This window comes from Pholcus phalangioides, unplaced genomic scaffold (genome assembly GCF_987345545.1).
Source record: "Pholcus phalangioides strain wild (caught in Gottingen) unplaced genomic scaffold, Ppha-v1.0 ptg000011l_1, whole genome shotgun sequence".
NCBI lineage: Eukaryota > Metazoa > Arthropoda > Arachnida > Araneae > Pholcidae > Pholcus > Pholcus phalangioides.
In genome coordinates this window covers 9,821,405-9,844,844 of record NW_028301604.1, presented here as the reverse complement: position 1 = coordinate 9,844,844, position 23,440 = coordinate 9,821,405, and the positions used below count along the sequence as shown (strand labels likewise).

At 35.3% G+C, this 23,440-nt stretch overlaps 1 protein-coding gene across 2 annotated transcripts in view; it reads right to left on the bottom strand.

Moving 5' to 3' along the window:
- The window catches only part of LOC149080027 (uncharacterized), a 193,098-nt gene extending 174,636 nt beyond the window's left edge, over positions 1–18,462 (bottom strand). The window contains exon 1 of one of the 2 annotated variants that reach the window (XM_089238968.1): positions 18,165–18,462. The gene's annotated coding sequence lies outside the window, so the exon portion shown is untranslated. The remainder of the gene's footprint in view (positions 1–18,164) is intronic. The other variant, XM_089238969.1, reaches the window with a different exon arrangement.
- Positions 18,463–23,440: the final 4,978 nt, after the last annotated feature.

Genomic DNA, 23,440 nt, shown 5'->3' with positions numbered 1-23,440 from the left:
TATACAAGGGCACCAAGTTTGGTACCACTGCTTTACTGTAGGAGGCAGTAATACTCTACCGTTACGGTTCCCAGAGGCATCGCCAAACTTCGTCGAGAACATCGTGCTATAAGACTTTTAGGACATGGGCCAGCAGGTTCATGAGAGCTAGTGTAAAAAACTCGAATTGATACAAATAATAGGGAAAGTGAGGTTGTGTGTGTGTAGATTACCACTAAGGTAAGGTACAGTGGGTAAATGATCGCTGGTGGATAGCAAGGGAGCCACAGATATGTGATTCCCGGCGTAAGGGAATCATTGACTCCAAAAGTTTGAAAACCACTGGTGTAGGGGGTTTTCTACATCAGAGGTTTCCAGGGTTTCGTGCACGAGGAGCCCTTGATGGTTTCGATACATTTACGGAACTCAAAAAAAACATACATATTTCTGTGAGATAGATCATTGATTACCAAACGGTCTGTCACGTTTCGGTAATAAAACTATTAAGCATGATGATAATACTTATTTGCAAATAGTGTGTCACGGCAATTTAGATGACACCGAAGTACCTCGAGATTGGAAAAGGCTACCGCGAGATATATGAACTTCCCAAGGGTTTCGCTAACGTAAAATTTTGGGAACCCCTGATATAGATTTTTATCTCCCACCAAATGGAAAATTTCGTGACTTTTGACACTATACTACGGAACCCCAGGAAAGCTCTTACGGAAATCCGGTGGAAACCTCCAGGTCATAATGGTTATTTGGCATTAACTTTTATCCACAGAAACTCTGATTTGGGGTCCCAGAAAGAGAACGCTACTTCTCTCAACCATAGTTAAAGAACACTGCTGTAGAAAGAAAGAATTCCGACAATTCAACCGAGAGTGAATTGACCATGTCCATGTCACCAGAGTTGGTATTAGATGAAAAAGAAAGTCTCCAGGTTGAACATTCAATGAAACATTGTTATTAGAACTGGTATAAATAACAAAATGGACAGAAACAGTTATATAGGAATCATGCCACATAAGTACCACTTATGTGGTAGATAAGCTGAAAAAAGGGTTGTTAGCTGGGTTTTTTTTCGATCTAATGTGTTTATCAAGAAAATATTTTCGTCGAAAGTTTTGCGGCTTCGATTCCTGTAATTGAGAGATTTCCAATGCTTCAAAGAAAACAGATTATGTCCATGTGGTGTCCGACGACGCCTGATACATAAGTATTTTCCAGAGCTTAAATGTCGAGTCCCTAGAAGTGAACGTGGATTATAATGACGATGACCTCGGATTGCGTCGATTGCTAATGTCACCACGACTGTTTGTGACATCTTGAAAGTGAAAACCGAAGTAGCTATCACTAATACCACTATCGCGCAAGATGAGCTAGACATGCTGCATAAGAGAATCAATAGCTACACACACACAATCACACATTCATCATATTCAACTCTCAAATTCATATGTTGCAAAGTTAGAAAACTGAAACAAATATGAACACATATTTTCAGTTTCATACATTAATATCTGTACTTATATATGTATATAGATATATATATATATAGTATGCATCAAAGAGAAAATTAACAAAATCAGCTTTCAATGAAAAATTTCAAAAACAGATTTCAATGAAAAATTTCAAAAGTTAGAGTATCGCGCCACAAAAGGCTGCTTTATACACATAACCTGAAATTAAATATTATGAAAAGGCGAAAGATGAGAAGTTATTGAAAAATTGTAAAAAAGAAAAATATGGATCAATGAGGAGGTCGTTCTCAAGGGGAACCCCCCACATTAATCAGATCAAAGGTATACCCATGGGCACTTGCTTCTCTAGTGCTTTTGCAATTTTTTTTTTTACATTTCTATGAAACTAAAATTTTCACTAAACATAAAATCATGGGCTTTAGATATATCGATGATCTCATTATTTTTAATTTTGAAAATTTTCTTGATCTTAGCGGTGAAATTTACCCTACGGATTTGACACTCAGGAAAACCAATCACAACCCCCTATCTACGGACTTCCTGGATCTTAAAATTTGCTTATCCAATAACATAGCTTTTATCGGTATTTTCGACAAAAGGAAAGAATTTCAATTTAAAGTCAATTTTCTGACTAATTTCAATTCTAATATTAGTATTAGAATCTTGAAGAATATATTTTTTGGACAACTTTCAAGAATTAAAAAAACTTGCAATAATGCTAAGGATTTTTTAGAAGCATATTCTGAATTTTTAAATATCTTGAGCGGCAACGGATTTCCATCTTCTTTTCTGGGTTTCAAAATTTCAACCACATTTTTCTTATAATCAATTCAGGCGGCACGCTTTAAAAAAAGAGTCTTACTCTCGGTATGTTTTTCTTCAAGTTTTCTCATTTTTCAATTTTTGACACACTTTGTGTATATATATTTTTGTGTTCTTAACTCATTTGTTATTTCATATTTTGCTTCTAATTGTATATAGTCATTTTTGCTGTTTGACTTCCAAAGCTTGTTTATCGCAAAAATGCCGGGGGAACTGATGGTAATTTTATGCCTATTAGGCTTACCATCATTAGAAACATTTTTGCAGTTTGGAGCAATGTGGGGGGTTCCCCCTTGAGAACGACCTCCTCATTGATCCATATTTTTCCTTTTTACAATTTTTCAATAACTTCTCATATTTCGCCTTTTCATAATATATATATATATATATATAAGCCGCAAGTTAAAATTATACATAAATTCCTCCTAAACACCACAAAACAAAATTACCGTAATAGACGTTTAAACCCAAAGTTTTACAGGTTCAACTTTTCGCCAGGAGAAACCCAGGTTTATTACAATATTATTGCACAATTATCATTCGCTTTTTTTATCTCTCGTCAATGACACTGCTTAACATTAAAATTGCAACACCCAAACCCTCCGATAGACCTGAAATCGGCATGATACTTACAACATAGTAGGGCAAGCAAATTTTAGCAGCGTAGCACAGACCAGGAGCGGATCCAGCGAGAAGCGATGGCAGCGATCGCCCTCCTAAGAGCCGGATAGTATGGAAGAAATCTATCTGTCCCGTAAAATACGGGACGCTAACGAAACCTACACAATTTGTTGCCCGTCCTCTGACACATAATCACATCACCCTGCATTCACACGTGGCACAGATGTAGATCATTTATGCCTAAACCTAACAGCATGATACAACATCAGATAGCTATTTTACATTGCTGTGACATGGTTTGCTTGCTATATTTTCTTCACACAGAAAGTCTCGGAATGCTTCGTGTAAATAAATAAAACGTTTCTCAGCGCGTGTTCAAATTCACTCGTGAGAGAATAATGGCGTGCTAATAGCGTAGATTTCTATGCCGCAAAACCGGTTCTCCCGTTGGCAGTAATCCGACCACTGTTACACAAATTTGGAATCGATGGGTTCAGGAAAGACCACGCAGTGACGAGGAGAATCACATTGACTCCGCTACTATAATACTCGGATACACCAACTCCCTGGAGAACAGATATTTTGTGTGCCTTTTCCTAATGGATCACACCACTGTAGACCGATTTTCTAAGGAAAGACTCACTCATCCCACCGGCTACGAATGGGTAGAAAAGCACGAGTTTTGACTCCTGACGGGAGAAAAATGTATTAAGATGTGTAGTGCCACAGAAAGCTCATCCGCAAGCACAAATTTGACGTCGTTTGCAGTATCACAGGCTGTACGCACGATGCCCATAACTGTGTCTGAGCACAGACGCCACTATTCTCTAATGCTGCTCTGAATGATAAGGTGAACGTGTAAATTGTGCATCATCGTCTTTTCTGACCAATCTCGCTTTTGAAACACGACGGTCGCATACGCATCTGGAGTCACAGAAGGAACCAGCTCTTCGAGTCTGACAATTCGCTGCATCATTGCCATAAAGATTTCAATGTATTTTAAAATGCACACATAAAATATTTCAATAAATATATCTATATTGGTTGTTAGCTAGATTTTGACAAATAATTGTGGGGGGGGGGGGGAGATAACGGTTTGGGGGTGCGATCAGACACGCATCCAGCACGCGCCGTATACACATAGCCCGAACTTCGATATTGATGCTCATGGTGGCAACTCATAATGCTGATTATGATTTATATATCCGAAGTTCTTCCTTATTTTTTTTAATTATTTCATTAACTCCTATTTTCATTAACTCAGTTTGACTGTTATTTTTTGCCCCTTATGCTATAACAATTATAATGGCCAGCAGTGTATCAAACTACTCCTTACTTTCGCTAAAGAGTTTACAAAGCAGTTACTAAAGGCTACGAGACGCGTAGTCTTTATGAATGCAAACAGTATATAAATCGAGGAAAATTTTCTCAACTTAAAAAACATGATTAAAAAAAATGCAGACCATTCATGCATTAATTTTATGTGCAAGGAAATATTGGAACGAAATTCATTTTTAAAAAAGAATGCATGATAGCTATAACCAGAACCCATTGTTCAAAATTTCTCAAATCCTTACCAATATAATACATCTACGCTAACTAGCGAATAAAATCTGATATCAGAGGGTCACCTACCAGAAATAGGCTATGGAGGTGTGGCTTTTTGAGATCATTGGTGCCAGGAACTTTAGTTTGATGAAAGGCAACGGAGAAGGCAAAAAAAAATTCAAATCACTTGAAAATAATTTGGATTATAATCCATTTTTCATTGCCGTTCACCGGCTCCGTTTAAATTGGTTGAGATATGGAACCAGCACGCTTTTATTCCTGTTGTTTGGCTAAAATAAATTACACTCTAAACTGGACCTACATATCTGAGAACAAAAACAAATTCTATTGAGCTAAAGCAGAATAAAATTCAAAGAGATCAGTGCGATAAAGTCAATCAAAAACACCCTAAAAATAAGTGTAGAAAAATACAAATAAGTATTGAGAAAAAAATATTGGACCTAAATATCACAGACCGCACTTAAAATAGAAAAGATTTTAGATTCAAAAAACATATATGATTGTCAATTCGACACATATCACAGTATATCTTTTTTTCTCTTATGAGTATAGTAGTTATTTATATTATCCCGATCTTAATTATTTCTTTCTTTGCAACGAGCAAAATTTTTTTAAGATATGGCAACTCGTAACAATGAATTAAATTTCATATCAAAATCTAACCGGGTTAAGGTCAAATTTTAAAAATCACATTGTCTTCTATCTAAAATTTAAATATACCGAATTTGTAATTGATGTCAGTAAAGCTGCCCCGACAGACCAGTCACGACCCAGGCTCTGTCCCTCCCGGGATATAAGCCTTTTACCCTTGCGGGTTGGGTCGCGCTGGGGAAGTAAAGCTGCCCGGCAGCCTTGTTTTTAGCGTTCCAACCTCCAGTTGGTCATTTTGATACTGGTTTCAAACTTGGCTAGGTCTGCAATTTGAAGCCAGATTTAATTAGTCTCGGTCGAGTTCATACCTCGAGGGCATAAAGTGACCATGATGTGTCTAAATGTAACTACTCGTAATACCATTTATATGCCATTTTCCTGCTTACTAGAAAAAATGCAACCGATTTTCATGTTATTTAAGCACTAAACCATTGCCAATGGAAAAGAAACATGAAATCCAGCAATTGTTATCTTACACAAACATCAAAAGCTGATAATTCATTACATATATATTACTGTCAAAGCCCGAAATTGGTCACTTCGCAAACTGGCCAACCCAGTGTCCGAAATTCGAGCTTTCGCCGGCCCCTATATGTCGATCCCTATACATCCCTATATATGGATCACTGAGATATCGATATTCAGATTACCTTGATCGTCAGGGTTGCCATTAGCTAACCATAATTATAGTGGTTAGCTATGGCTAATTATAAATAGCCATAATTATTATAAAAAATATGCCAACACTGCGATACCCTGAATCATAATGATCGACATAGGGATCAATAAATAGGGACAGGCAAAGCCCGGCAAAAAGCCCGAATTTCGGACATTGGATGGGTCAACTGGGTTGGCCAGTTCGCGAAGTGGCCAACTTCGGGCTTCGGCAGTAACATACATAACCCAACACCCATGTAAACTCATAAATAATTAATAGTAATTTGTACCGAAAATGTTGAAATGAACGAGATATCATCGTTGTAGAAATTTGTCGATTTTTTTACCAACAATTAATACAAAATATCACGTACCAAATTTATAGAAAGCAAATTATATTAAAAAGGGGGTTAAAAAATATATGGGTGTTTCTCTCGTTCGAAGGGTGTCTGAGGAATAAAAGAAATTATACGATTTATTCTATAATTAAAATAAAATTTTAAAAAATACCAACGAAGAGAAGGAAATTCATTTGTTCAATAGTCTAAAAATTCCAATCATCGATAACTTGACAAATTTTCATTCAAATATTATAGAATAAATTAGTTCCGTTATAATAAAAAGAAATATGAATTTCACCAATTGACATTTTTGAAGTGAAACTTCTATAGCGACATAACAGTAAAAGCAAATTAAGAGTGAATTTCTGTGAGGGAGAGAAAATCATCACAAAAAGTGAAACGCTTTCTTGTCCTCAAAACCCATTCCGTAGAATAACTGATTGTGTGATGAAGCAGATGGGTTGTGGTGGTGGTGGTGGGCAAGGTTGTCAATATACACACATTCGTATGTGCAAGAAAATAAAATTGGGTAGAAGGAGGTAATATTTTAGCGGCTATGGATCGGAACAAGGAGCAATGAATATCCTAAAGCGCATGCGCGGAGCAAGCTACTCTCTCTCGTGACCTATTGGCGCTATTAATATATTAGTATATTTTTCACACAAATGCAAGTTTTGTGACGTCACAGATAGCTCTTAATAGCTCTTGATAGCTCTTAATTGCCTGCACTGTCATAACGCTGTATACAACCATAGTACTTCACTTTTTTCTTTTTTCCTACTCTTCATTCCTGTACTAGATCCCTGTAGTAAACTTCAGTCCCGATAAATTCCCCCCCCCCAACCTCTTACTTACAGCCAAAACCCCGCTTATAGCCACAAATTTTTTGTCAATAAACCGGCCACACATGGGATTTACAGCGGGTTCAATTAGGGTTTCATATGACGCCAAACCCGTTAGAACTCTAAGGGGTGGATGGTGTCTTGAGGTTTAAGGGGTTACTTAGGTCAAGTGAGTTAAGTTTAAGGATAGGGGAAGTATAAGAAAAATAAGGGGTCAACAAAACCAATCTCATTTAAAATTTTTAAATTCAATTTTAAATAATTTAAATTTAATTTAATTGAGGTGAATCTATAGTCATGTCAAATCTATAAGTTTCACTTATATCGCGCAAGATTCTCACTCAGAGTTTTTTATTAGAGGCAGAATCAAAATTTCATTTCGAATGTCTTCGCTCCCTCCAAATTAATTATTTTCCGCAAATTCCATCATAACAGATGAATTAACCTCTTTTTGCTGAAATTGTTTTCACATTTCATTTTAATATTAGAATTGACCACAGAACTTTTATTCCTTTCAGACACTCTTCGTGAAACACCTTATACATCTAAATGTAATTATTGCCCCATAAAATATAGGTCCATCGCGTTTTGTCCATATTCGATATAAGTTAAAATGATAGTTTGTAAATACCTTAAAAAAGGTGCGATGCTAGGAGTGTAGTAATATACAAATAGGTATGTTTTAATATGCGTCATTGCTCCCACTTAGTAGCATGTGATACTTAGTAGCATGTGTATCACGGTCTTAGTGCATTTGCGTTGTGAGATGCGCTTTCGTACCAATCATGTCCAGCAGGGCCGTCTTAAGAGCAACATGGGCCCCGGGCCAAGTGGTTTTTCTGAGGCCCTACCTAGTAAATTTTAGAAAATTTCAACCGGATCTCATTTTTGTCAGGCCCCTCTTCCCTTGAGGCCCCCGGGCCGTACCCGGGTGGGCCCATGCGTTAAGACGGCACTGATGTCCAGAACTACTGTCACTCGAACCGAATGTATTTATGTTCACCTGAGAAATATTTTTTTTTCAGAATTATGTACTTCTATTTCTCTTTTAGGAAGCTTTTCAGCCAATTCATGTAAAATGAATGAATTATGCCAGAAAATACGGCCGCAGACTTCAAGAGTTGTCACTACATGCTAAGACTCAGGACTACATATAACTAGATCTGTTTCATGATGCCGCGGAGTCGGTACCAGCTCACGCAATGAATGACGTCACTACCCTGACACAGAACCGCTTTGCTACCTTGTTAATTACGATCGTTTACAATCACTTTACTGCCCATTTCACTGAACTATTTCCAAAATGATCTTGTCGATTATTGGCATCAGTATCTGCAGAGTCATTTTTAATTTGCTTCTTTTTCAACCATTTAAAATTTTTAAATTAAGAAATTTTATTTATGAGGTAACTTCCCCTAAGAATGTTTTCCTTGGATCCATTTCAGTTGAAATACGAACGTTAATTAAATTTTATTAGGTTGATTGAAAACCAACTCGAGACCATAGGCGGAAACGGGGAGGGCAGGATAGGTCGAAAATGCGCCCCCGTTCACTATGCAATATGCCCCCACCTCCCTCGTTCGAAGGCCTTGCATCCACTTATACTCGAGACAGATTTCTATTACCTTTTGAACTTTCTGATAACTTTTCGTTGTCTTTTAGGTTTCATTTGAATAAGGTGCGACTTTTTTAGGAGCGTTAACGTTGTTATGACCAGATGTGTGATATGGAAACCGTTCGTGGGCCAGAAACGGACGGGAATCCGGGGGAGAAATGTCCGAGGGCCCCTTCCCCCAAGAGCCAGAAAGACAATGAAAAATAATCGTTCTTATCCTGTAAAACACAGGACGTTTATTCACCGTACTCCTTTTAGGGCCACAAGGTCTAACTAGAGCCACAAAGCCGAGGGGGTCGTTCAAGTATTACGTCAACATCGATGGGAGGTTTCCAATTTGCTGACTTTTGATGACAAGGGGGGAGGGGGATTTGGATGATGCTTACGTCATCAACTACTCTTTATGAAGAAATGAAATATTCTTAATGGTATCTTATTCGGTGCGCCAAAAACGAAAAAAAAAAAACATTTCGATAGTTATTGGACACCTGAACTAACATTCTCCCTATTGATAAGTCCCCTACAGAGCAACTTTAATGATCTATAAATGTTTCACGGATCCTTTAAGTGCTGTGGAAATGTGTCCAGACCGCTTAAATACTCTGCAAATGTGTCACGTATCACTCAAGTGATCCGTAATTATTCCACGGATCATTTAAATAATCTGGGAATGTTCCGGGGTAACTTGTGTGATGTAGAACAGCACTGGGGTCCGCTTAAGCGCTCTAAAACTAAGTCACATGTCAGTCAAGGGATCTCTAAATGTGCCACGGAGAAGGAAGTGCCATCGTTTAAGTGTTCTGGAATTGTGTCGCGGGTTACTTAAGTGATCTTTGAATGTCGAAGTGATCTTTGAAGTGATCTCTACTTCAGTTAACCAGAAATGTGCTACGGGCCACTTAAATGCTGTGGAATTGTGCCAAGGGTCATTTAAGCGATTTGTGAATGTGCCGCTTAGTTCATTTTTACAAAATTAGGTTTGAGGGGGACAAGCCACCTCAGATGATGCCCTCAGATAAAAAGTGTCAGGGCTGTGACGTCACGTAGCAGCTAGGAGAACAAGCCTACTGAGCCAAGGCGGCAATTGCGACTTCAACGGGATGAAACAGCTCTTACCACATAGCCCTGGGTAAAACTATGAGTTCTAGCGTCAAACATTAACTACCGCGCTATTCTAGGAGCTTATCTTTATCATTTTTATGTATGAGGAGCTTATTTTCAAGAGAAAACGCGTATCCACTTTTTTCCGAAATGATAAAACTATTGGTTTTTAGTCGTTTTTGATGAAGAATCCAGTTGGAAATTTTTTTTTGCTGTTGGCAACACTGATATCCATCTTTCTCGCATACACTTCGGTATTTTTCATCTCTCCATAACGGACACCCAAGGGACGGAAAATTTTGTCTGCTAACGAGGAGTGTCCGTTAATGAATAGGAAGAAACATTCAGTCTCGTCGATGTAATCCGATGTAATTCAAAATTGTGTCCGTCAGTAGAGGTGCCCGTTAACGGGAATGTCCGTTATGTGAGGTTCCAATGTAGAACGATCGTGTTTCTTATGGTAATGACAAGCGGACAGTAAGGGTACGTTTCTGGGCTTGTTAAAACCTTTTGGAATCAACAGGTGACGCAGAAATTCCCAGTTTTTCAGACCTGACAAGCTCAAATTTTAATAAAAAGGTAACACATTTTTCCACTAATTTTCTTTCAAAACGGAGAATTTCCAAAATGTGAATAACTCTCTTGAATGTTGATCAAGAAACATAGCATTTAAATATTCTTCTACCGTTCCCACATGCTGCTATCTGTTGTTCTATTTTCAGCTTTTATAAAGATATTTTACTTCTACTGTATATTTAGCAAAAGTGGAAATGTTCCCTTTTGAAAATGAGCTCCTCATACGAGAAAGATGAATATGCTGACCACGTCACATGGGAGACCCCCAACAAACCCAACTATCCTGTACACATATTGTAAAATAAAAACATTCTCAGAGTTCTTTATCTTTTTTTTTTAATTCTCCTTCATCCAATGGCAAAGCTGTTCAACTCGGATTTTAGCCAGCATTATCTTTTTTTATAGCTCTCTATCCTTACTGTTTTGTGAAGTTTTAAAGAATGAATTAAACGATTTTCTCCATAAAAACCCACGGGAAATAACGTTTCGGAAAACGAATGTGATTCGAGAACGAATTATCATCGTTAGCGAGGAATCACTGTACTGTGGAGATGGACAGAAATTTGGAGCGAGATATGATACGATACTTTTTGGTTCGTTTCCATTGAATCATTTCCTATCAAATTTCAGATCCTTATGATTGGTTTTGTTGATTAAATTTTAAACTTCGTAGTCTCACACTGAATACTACTTGTACGACCAGAGGCAGCTTAACAAGGGGTGCAAGCTCACGTGACATCACGCTTTTGAGTCACCTTCTTCACCTAAAAGTAATTTAAACCGTTGTTGAAAAATGATAAAACTTTCAAACCGAGTTGGTTTACCGATATATTTGACTGGTCCCGGTTAAAATACTGGAGCGAAACAAATATTAATTTTCTTAATTAGTTTAATATAATTAAATATAATGTAGTTTATTAATTACTTTATAATATATTCAATTTTATTCAAAATTAATTGATTTTTGCTTCTAATATGCATGCTTCTGGTGATAAAAGTTTCTTCGACATGTTTAATAAGTATATCTGGTCTAAAGTTATTTTTCTATTGGGTTCCCTGGGAATTCCCAGCTCATTTCAGGAGCGGGTTCCTTCCACCTCCTAGCCAGATCATGGCCCACCACTCTGTCTCAATGGAGTGATTTTAGCAAGTGATCGAAGAAGACTTGAGCCATGCTGGAAGCTGTGCAAGTATGTGTTGTGAACCTAAAGTCTGTTTATGTGTAATTCTGTTTATTTTTTATGTGTAGTGCTGCCATCTGCCATCAATTTTTTTAACTGTCAGGGAAGTGTAACGATTGAATAGTTGTATCGTTGTAGGCATGTTGCTCTCTGTGGCGAGACTTTTCAAAGAGGAAATTGGCTCGCATTCGCGCCTTGAAGTTGGGAACTACAGAAAACCAACTTCAGCAGCGGTGGGCTTCCCGAGGAACCCGGATCCTGCGATGCGAGTCCGTCACCATGACCACTCGAGCACCACAGCGACGGAGCGGTATCCCGGAAGAGAAAAGCAAATGTTTCGATCGAATTAAAACCATTCTTCGCTAGATTATCACTTCATAATTTTTACTATCTCAGCAATAATCCCGTGACTATGCTTGAGTTTCAGAAATGGGAATTTTTCACAGTAAACCGCGTAAGTCGTGGTACTACTGCATATATCCGCCGACGTCCTCCAGTTTTTTTTCAACAAGAAAACACTTCAGTTCACGGCAGCAAAAAAAAACCATCTTTTATTAGGTAAAAAGTCCACTGAAAAAGTATTTCTCAACCTAGCTAAAAACAAGGACCAGACTCTTGTACGGGATATTCCTGTAATTTTCCTCGTTCCGATTTTTTTTTATACCTTTGTCCCGTGTTTTCAACGATACTTATTTGAATTTCTAATATTTAGTAAAAAATCGTAAATACACATAACACAGCATTTTCATAATATAAATTATATTATGATTAAATAAATAAATATAATTATAATAATAAAATATATTATAACTAGCTGTTACCCACGGCTTCGCTCGCGTGGATTTTGTAATCTGAGAATTGTTCGATGATGATTCCCTCCAATAACATTTGAATCTCTCATGACTCCCCTTGGGTGTTGCACGTCCAGAAATCCCATCTTGGCGAGTCTCTATATTACAAAACATAATACTGAACGAATTTCATATTTATAGCTTCCAGTGCTATGGGCTCATCACTGAGCCCAATATAACTTTTGACCGTCCTCCGCTTGCAGTATGAATTTTGAAAAATCCCTCGTTAGTGAGTTTTTACTTCACAAAATAAAACTACCGACCAAATTTCATATTTATACCTTCAGCGATTTCGGATCAGCGATGGTTGCCCTATATAACTTTTGAGTGCCCTCACGGCCATTTAGGGGCCGATTTTCAAAAAAAAACCCCTTCTTAGTGAGTCTTGATGTCATGAAATAAAGCTACTGACCAAATTTCATAAATATAGCTCCAGAGCCGTTTGGCTCGGCGATAAAGTTTTGCCCTCAATTTTTTTTTCTTAATTTTAATTGCGATTGGTGATTGTACTTACTTCTGACAACGTTTTTGATGACAAATGGCGATGTATCGTATTTACCGATTATAATTTAAGATCCAAAAATTTAACGAATTTTATTTTTCTTAATGAAATGTGCTCATCACAAAATTTTCGAATATTTTTCCTGAAATACACTTTTGTTTACTGCGATTTGTAGCAGCCCGTTATTTCCGCACCCTTCAGCAATTTCAATACTGATTAGCAAATTCATTATTTAAAGCATAGTTTCTGAACCTTTTTTGCCTCACACACATCGCCACCTTCTTCAGAAATTTTTTTCTCAAATCGCCCCAACGCAATATAACCCATAGGATCCTATGTCCTACCCGTAGCTTCTACCACCTTCCTGGAATATTCCATCGCCCCCAGGGGGCATTAACGCCCACGTTGGGAATCACTGACTTAAATCATATTTGCCCAAACTTTTTGTTCCAACGCCCCCTTTTTCAGATTTTTTTTTCTCTCATCGGCCCCTCCAACTCCAGCAAACCAATAGGATCCTATGTTATACACGTAACTTCCATCGCTCCCCTGGACAATTCTACCTCCCACCAAAGGGCAATATTGCCCACTTTGGGAAACAATGATTTAAAGCAAATGATTTGCAACTTTCTGGCAAAATTCTGCATTCTCATCGATGATGTATAGTGAATGTAAGTATGAAGGCATAATTTTGTTTGAACCCCTATGGATATTGCTAATATCAATTACAACGGGTGAGTAATTTTATCAAGTCTACCTGCGGACCACCTCTGCCATCGTCGCGGACCACAGGTTGAGAAACGCTGTTGTAAACCATACTGGGGAGCCGCGGGTAAACCAAGAATTGAGTAAGGGAGCCGCGGCTGGCAAAAGTTTGAGTACCGCTGGTATATGCGAATAACTACAGCTTCAGTTCTCTTTCAGAATTGAAGCAAGCCACATCAAAGGTGCGCGGAAAGCTTTGTGCGCTCGGAGCCACCCTTGAAAGACTTGCTGAGAAGTTGAAAAATAATTTTTTTACTACATAGATTTATCAAATGGCAGAGCCATATTTATTAATTTGTGAGTGGTACAATTTACTTATGTTGTACACAGTAAATTGTGTGTGTGTGTGTTGATGTGGATCACATCCCCACATATTACTTTTTTTATTTTTTTTGTTATTATAAATTTATAAACCAGTACAAATATATTTGATGTTGAAATTGGGGGAATGGGTAATAATGTTCGTTTCCTTCTTACGTTCAAAAATAATAATTTTCTATTCAAACAATATGCATTCGTGTGATTTTCAACGTATATTTCAATGGATCTATAACAACCTCTATAGTGGTTTATCATTTTTTTTTAGTTTATTTATTTATTATTTATATTTATTTGTTTTTCCTGAAGTGTACCGCTTTTTTTCAAGTCAATATCGATTCATTATGTTCTTTTAACATATTGGAAAATAACTCATTTATACCAAAATAATAAAACATATAATCAAAACTCATTTCAAATAATATATTACGAAAACAAAAAGGAAAAAAATTAATTTTGAATCACAAACAAAGCGCGCTATAAACATACAATTATTATTATTATTTTTATTTATTTATTTTTGGTATTTATGATTATTCTCAGATATTTCTTAGAATTTTTGATTCTAAAGAATTGTATTTTTTGTTTCTGATCCATATATATTATCTCGGTTATGGATTGACTGATATCAACAGACCATAACCGGTTATAAGCAGTGATTAAATTTCTCGTCATTTCCATTATTCACCCATACAGACTCAATAAACAAGCGGGCATAAAAGATTACAAGTAAAAATTGGTATTTTATTCTTCTTTTTTTTTGTTTCATTCTATTTTATGAATATCTCATCCTTTTTGCCGGAATTAATTTTATAGCAAGTTTCAATCTATACACAATACCGTTTGTTGCATCAGCAATAACTAGTTTTCAACTTAATCAAATTCCATCAACAAACGGGGGGAAAATTCACTGTGAAAAGTTGTTTGAGCTCTATATATATATATTGGATATCGAAAAATATATAGAAACAAGACAAAAAGCATTTCAGACTCTCTCTCCATCTTTAGTTCAATTTCTGTGTCCCCGTCCATATATATATATATATATATTGTCCGTTTGTCCGTCGTGGAACAGCGAACAGAAAAAGAAATATATATTAAGGGCGAAAAAAGCCACACTATGAACAAAAAAAATACTATCGATTTTGTTTTTTTTTTCAAACACGCAAAGTAATATTGTAGTACAGTGAACGTATAGGTGAGGTGCATGTGGCGTTCATTGTACATGGCGTTATGATATAAGTATATATATATATATATACACGCCTTTTTTTCTCTCTCTTTCACTTATATTATATACTCTCTGAAGGGAAAAAATTATTATAAAAAATATATAGAATGGTGTAAAAAAAACAGAAATCGATTACTGATGGCCCGACTCAAGCGTAATTGAACATTACTTCACCGCGTGAAATATTTTATGAATTTTTTTTTTTTGTTATGAAGATATCAATCTTTTTTCCTTTTTGTTTGAATAAGTTTGTAATAAACACGATCACTGCCAAACGCCGTCATAAATACAAAAAATGAAATCGCCGATATCTGTGGGCACGATTGTTTTCATCTCTGCATTATGATAATTATCGTCATATTGTAAATTGATAGGTTATTGTTTAAAATTTAGCAATCAAAAATATTGTCATTAATTTTTTTTTTCATTTTTACACATTCTTTTATTCGTGATTAAACGTGTTTTTTTTCATAAGTTTCAAAGCATTAAAACAAGATATAGACTTTGGTTTTCAAGGAGTGTTATTACCTTTGATGATCCAAGAATAAATTTTCCAGAAATTACTTGAAGAGTAATTGACCGAGAACCGAATACAAAAAACTGCGTGCCAATAGATAAGTTGTTTCTCTTAAAATCATAGAAAAAAAATTGAATGATGGTGTGAAAATATTTTAGTAAAATTAATTTTTAACGTGATTTTCCCATATTGCAGTTTTCGGAACTTGTCCGAAAAATTAAAATAATTTTTACTACAGTAAAGTTGCTGAAATAAGGATTTTAAAAACAGAGAATTGCTCGATAAAAATGTTTAAATACGAAGTTTCTACAAAAATGTAATCACAATATTTAAAATTTGGTTTTTAAGGTGGGTTACTTCCTTTGAGGAGTCAAGAATAAATTTTACAGAAATTACTCAAAAAGCAATTGACCGAGAAACAAATACAAAAAAAAAACAACTGCGTGCTAATAGATAAGTTGTTTCTTTTAAAATTAAAGAAAAAAAATTAATGGTGGCGTAAAAAAAATCACGCGATTTTCTCAGATTGAAGTTTTGGGAACGTCTCCGTCAAATTAAAATAATGATACTGCAACAAAATTGCTGAAAAAAGAATTTTAAATACAAAGGTCCGTACAAAAATTTAACCATAAAATTTATAAAATTTAATTTTGTTAAGGAGTGTGTCACTACTCTCGAGGATTCAAGTATCAATTCTCAGAAATAACTTTAAAAAAAATAATTGACTGGAATCGAACACAAAATACTGCGTGTCAATAGATAAGTTATATCTCTAAAACTTACAGAGAAAAAAAGTATGGCAGTGTTTGAAATATTTCAGAAAAAATAACTTTTATAAATAACTTTGAACGTGATTTTTCAGATTAAAAATTTTAGTACGTCTCTGCATGATTATAAATAAAATAATGCTACTACAATTACATTGCTAATATTTTTTAGGAATGTTTATGCAACATCGTTATTAAAAACGAACCTCCCCGTTTTTAAGAGAAATGCCTGAATATTTTTCATTCAAATTTCATAAATTTAAAAAGGTGAAAAAATTCCTGAAGTTGAAAAATTTGAATTCCACATTTATAAAAACAATGCTTCTCACTCAACAATTGCTAAAGAGAGATTAATTTTATTAAAGTATTTATCTAAATTTATTAACGGCATAAAATTATTTTCATCTAAATTATTTTTCCAATAATATAGCTAATGGTGGAAAGCCTCAGAGTAAAATTTCAGAAATATCCGTTTTTTATTGTTATTTTTAATCATGTTAATATAAATTAAAAAAATAAAATCACTCTTGATTAAACCCAGATTATTGTCACTTAATGTGTGAAATATTTTAATCAATTGCAGTAGAATTACTAAGTAAAAAACATATTCATTATACATGAGCGTGTATTTTGCTACAGTTTCGTCAAATATTTCATTTTTCTTAACTTTTTTTTTAAATCATACCTACAGATTTCAAGAACTAAAATAAAATTATAGAAACACAGATTATTGTCAATGATGTGTGAAATACTTTAATTATTATTAGTTAATTTATATGCTAAAAAAATGATATAAAAGTATATTTTATTCAGTTTTTTTCATCCGTTAGAGTAATTTTAAAAAAAGTCGATAAGTTATCGTTAAAAAATTAGCAACTAGAATATATTCACATAATTTTTCTATTCTTGTAGTTTTCAATGTTTTGTTTGTTCTTGATTAAACGTGTTTTTTTTTCATAACAAATTATGAATTATTATTAGTTGACTGGCTTTACTTTTATAATAAATTATGAAGCATTGTTACAAGTAATTTAAAGATTTAATTTTAAATTTCCGTAAAAAAAGCTTCAATAAATTTAATTCACAAAATAAAAATTTAATCACAAGATTTAAAATTTCATTTTTCAAGTCGTGTCATTTCTTGAGGATTGAAGAACCAATTGAAGACTCCAATAATAATTACTCCAATCAACAGTTAGTTTCCTTCAACTAAGTCGCAGTTGCTTTTTTAAATTAAGATTTCTGTCATTAAAAAAAAAAATCTTGCTTTATTTTCCGTATTAATAACTTTTCATTATAACTTATTAAAAATATTCCACCACTTAAATTTCGTCAAGGTTCAGACAAAAAGCACGTGGGGAAATTAAACTTTTAACGACGATCCATTTTCTCGATGTCACGGCCATAAATCAATCGTCCGTATGGTCAACCACCTGTTACATCATGCGCTGCCGAACAAACAGAAAATTCCTCACTTGTATACAAGAAAAAAAATAGTTATTATATTCACAAACAAATTAAAATCGTACATAAAATCGAAATTTCTCTCTTAAAACCATCGCGAGTGATTAGAATATTTAAAAGATTATCGCGTTTATATAAAAAAAAAAACGAATGCATTACGCGTGACCAAAACTATCTTCAAGACAATCGTGATTTGTTACATAATAGATTAAAACGCATTAAAAAAAGAAACCAACCACAGCAGGTTTAGAGAGAAAAAACCAGTTAAAATAATAATAACAATAATATAAAAATGAAACGGACTCACCAATTAGCACGTAGTTGACTGGCAACAAAGAATCATCATCTTTTTCTCTCTCTTTCGTTTAAAAAAACTTTTATTATTACTTTTAAAACTAGCACGGAGATATAGACTATATTTTATTGGACGAGTTTCGAGAAAGAAAAACGCGCACAATTGAAAACGATGGGAAAAAAAAAAGCCGGAGTGCCGGACTTTTGCTGGATGCCGGTGATGATCTCGCCGCAGCAACTGGCCGCCACCGCCGCACGGAAAGGAAGCCGGTGCGCAAAAAAACAAACCATCAAAAAAGAAACCCCGGGTGTGAAGGTGGACAAGAGTCGAGTCCCTTCTAACGTGTGGCGCCCACTCGAGCCGATGACGTCAGGTTCGCTACCGGTGGCGGTGGTGGCGGTAACACACATATAGGAAGTCGCGGTCGAGGGAAGTTGGTGAGGAGTTGAGAAAAAAAAAAAAAAATGAGAGGAGAGTTTTGGAAGCATGCGTGAGTATTATGTGCTTGCTCGCATTCGTCTCAGTACTGTCTAGCCGTCTCGCTCTCAGCAGCCCGGGCAAAAGCTACCCCCGAACGATACCCACAACCAGCCACCTCTTCTCCACTTACGGAAATGATGATGATGGCGTGGTTAAAAACGAGACACAGACAAAAAAAAAATATATATATATATATATCGATTTCTTTTTTTTATTGTTTCTTTTGCCCGTGAGATATGTCTGCGGGGTGGGTATTCGTCGACGAGAAACACACGCGCTTCCTCTTATTTATCCAGAAAAGTGCTCTTTTATCAAATAATGACGATCAAAACACGATTTCCGATGAGGATAAAAATAAAAAAATTTCCAACCCATTTCTGACCGATCTTGAGATTCTTGACCGAATTTACACAATTTTTATATGCAGCGAAACCTCGCTACAACGATACTCGATGTAATGATTTTAATCCCTCTATATAACGATATTTTTTCAAGTCCTGATTAGAAATGTCTATACAGTAGAATCTCGATTATCCGGGCTAATGGTGGAGAAGGTGAACACGTATAATCTAAAAACATGGTTAAAAAAAAGTATTTATGTATTTTACCTGTTTAACCACTTGCTTGACGGGCTTTTAATTTTTTCTGCACAGAAAATGTCAGGTTTTTTTTTTTATGTGCTAATTATGTTCATATGTCTATGACTCGGAATAACAGACAATTACTCGTTTTTTTTAATTTAAAAATCTTAAGAGATTCATTATTCACTTATTACCTTTTGTTGAAATTATTTTTTTGAAAAGCTCTTATTTGAATTTTTTTGCAATAAATAATCTAGTTTTTTGGATAGATTATGTAACTGAACTTTATTATGTATCTATGTAATTGGATTATAAGATTATGTATCTATAGATATCATTGTTACTGTTGCATGAAGCCATAGCGCGTTTGTGCAGATTTAGTTAAATTTTTACTTTTCGTTGAAAGTTAGCGCCCTCTAGGGGCAAAGATTATGATGCCCGTGCTAGACAACAAGAAATACACACGCAAAGAGGAAATCAATTTCGGGAAGAAACTGATTCCCGTGTCTGACACGGACAAATCAGGCAAATGGTTAAAATGACTATCCACTGTTTTATTCGACTTAACCGTGCAAAAAAATCTAATAAAAAATTACACTTATTGAATGATAGCCACACTACTAATATAGGCCTACTGAGTTTCATGGGTGTTGGCAGAAATACAGTAGAACCACAATTATCCGGGATAATGTTGGGGAAGGTGTTCACCAGGGCCCAGATTATGACATTTGCATTTTTTGGCCTTTTTTAACTTTAAGTGTATTTTTTCAAGTTTCGGGGCATTTTTTGGCATTTTTATATATATATATATATATATATATACATATATATATACATATATATACATATATATATATACATATATATATATACATATATATATATATATATATATATATATATATATATATATATATATATATATATATATATATATATACATAGGATATTTTTCACTTTTTTAAAACATTTTTAGAGGGTAAAACAAGTTAAATATATGTGTGTGCTAATTACATTGAGTAATATTATAGAAAATATCATTTATAAAACAATTCAATCAAACCGCTTTTTAAGCAATTAAACTACGACTTCGGTCGTGATAAAGGAATTCAATTTAAACGAAAAGCAAAGTACACATTACAAAAAATGTGGGAACCAGACAGAGAAGAGAGCATGTTTATAATTTGGCTGAAGTCGCAGAGTTGAAAATACAACAACAGATTGCATTGGTATATGAACTTCAAAAGTGTTTCGCCGAAGATAAGAAGTCAGTTAAGCGGTTCATCTGCAAGAGAAAGCAAAAAGGAAAAGAAGTGTTGGATTATAAAAGAAATGCATTGAAAGGAAGTTAAAAATATAGTCCACTAATTAGAAAGTGCTCTCACCTCACGATAGGTGTCTCTTGAGGAGCAACATATTTTTTTCCAGAGATAAATTGAACACAAGAGACGATAACTTGAAATGTTTCCCAAGCTTGTGCACTGAAGCTTGTGTGCTGAACGAGGATTGCTGAATTTTGAATAATGCCAGAAAGTAAACCATCTAAATTTTGTCTCTTGCAAAAGCTAGTTAAAGAATTTGGGGGGGGGGTGTTTTTTCTAGTGATGAGATTGTTTTGTTTGTAAAGTGTGTGAAACTCAAGTTGCAGCTGAAAAAACATTCACTGTCATACAGCAAATTGCAAGGAATAAGCATAAAAAAGGGAACAGAGCAGTCAAGAATAAGTCTCAATCCTCTCAACTCTTCTTTGAACAGTGTAAACAGTGTACATCATCCTCTTCAAAGAAGATATCCTTCTTCAAGGAAATGTGCGACACGTTAATATCAGCTAACATACCTTTTGAAAAGCTGAACAATTCAAAGTTTAGGGACTTCTTGGAGAAGTACACCGGACATTTTATACCCGATGAATCAACGCTGCGAAAAAATTACGTAAGTGATTGTTTTATTGAAATGATGGGCAAGGTAAGATCTACCATAGCAGGTAGAAAAACTTTTTGTTTCAATAGATGAAACAGCTGATGCTGAAGCCCGCCCTGTTGCTAATGTCATCATAGGAATTCTCGAGCCGGATCATCCAGGAAAAAGTTTTCTATTAAATTCTGAGATTCTTAAGTCAATCGTTTCACTATCTGTCAACTTTTTGACAAAAGCATGAATGTTTTGCGGCCAAATGGGATGGAGCGCAATAAGATTTTACTTTTCTCGACCGATGCTACTTCATATATGATAAAAGCAGGGTGAGCAGTCAGAAACGTCTATCCAAAAGCTGTACATGTAACTTGCTTCGCTCATGCAATGCATGGCATTTATGAAGAAATTCGAACGCTGACCATCTTGTTTCCAATGTGAAAAAGGTTTTTGTGAAATCTCGTTATCCATAGAAGCTTTTAAAGCCAAAGCTCCTACATTAGCTCTGCCTCCAAAGCTCGTTAAAACGCGATAGGGAACTTGGTTAAATGCTTGCATATTCTACAGTGAAAATTTTCAAATAGTAAAATCCATACTAGATGAATTCGATAAGGAAGTGCTGCATGCATTAAAATTTCACAAACTTTGTTTTGCCAAGGGAATACTGAAGGAAAAATTTTTGCTGTCTTGATGGGAAAGTCCGAAAATTTCGAGATTGAAGAGGTACTAACTGTGAGTTTTGAATCAGTTTTTTTTTTTTAAATATTCCCCTATAACATCTCTGTTGATGTTGAGAGAAGTTTTTCTCTCTGTATAAGACTTTACTTGCAGACAACATAAGATCTTTCGATTTCGAAAACATGAAAAAACATTTGATATTGAAATGTAATGCAGATACATTTTGTGTGTGTGTGAATTAATCAAACCTTTAAAAATAATCGAATGTACACATATTATTTTTTATTCATTAAGTGGATAAATACATTTTCCCGGTACATATTTGTATATTTTCGCTTTCAGAATACATACCCCATTCAAAAATTACAATTTTTTTATTAGGAAAATTCTATTGGTAATTTTTGATGAAATGTAATGTTGAGAGGGGTGGGGTGGAAGAAAGAAAAAAAATCTGATTTTTTTTTTTTTTCTTCTCGAAACATTTTCCTTAGACTTTTGAACATGACTGGTTTTCAAGAACTTCGCAGTGTTATTCTAACGCATTTTTTTGTCATTTTTAGTCATTTGTTTTCGAGTTTATAGAGCATTTTTTCGAGTTTTATGGGCATTTTATGGTCATTTTTTTAGACTTTTTTAGGTCAACAGCATGCAGGCGTTGGTGATGACGGATAACGCGAATAAAGGTCTATTCACACACATCCGTGACGGCTCGTCACCGACACGAGGCTCCCGCCTCGTATCTGTTGAAGAAATCATTGTTGTTGCCTCTGTGTGCGCGCTAGCCTTTTGATTCACACTCATCAGGTGCAGTGTAGAGTCCGATCCGTCAGTCTGATTGCCGTCGTGTTTCGGTTGCTTTACGTGGAAATTTTTGGCAAATCGGACGACCGCCTGAGGGATCCATTTTTATAATTTCAAGTAAATTTACTTTTTTTTTATTATTTCTCTCTCCTACACCACTCACTTCTATGCTCACTTGCTCATTCAATCATTTCTATGCTCACTTGCTCATTCAATCATTTCTATGCTCACTTGCTCATTCAATCATTTCTATGCTCACTTGCTCATTCAATCATTTCTATGCTCACTTGCTCATTCAATCATTTCTATGCTCATTTTCTCACTAAGTTGCTCATTCACTCATTTCTATGCTCACTTGCTCACTAAGTTGCTCATTTACTACTTCTGTGCTCACTTGCTCACTGTTATGCTCATTTGCTCACTCCTATGCTCATTTGCTCACTCCTATGCTCATTTGCTCACTCCTATGCTCATTTGCTCACTCCTATGATCACTTGCTCAATGTTATGCTCATTTGCTCACTCCTATGCTCACTTGCACACTGGTTTTTTACATTCACCCATTCCTACGTTCACTTACTCATTAACTCCCTCATTCACTACTTCTGTGCTCAATTGCACACTTATTTGCTCAATACGACTCCTACACTCACTTGCTCATTCACTACTTCTGTGCTCACTTGCACACTTATTTGCTCAATCGCACTCCCACGCTCACTTGCTCACTAATTTGCTATTTCACTACTTCTATATTTACTTGCTCACTGATTTACTCATTCAAATGAATCATTATGCGACCGAATCAGAGAGCAGGTGAGCACAGGAGTGAGTGAATGAA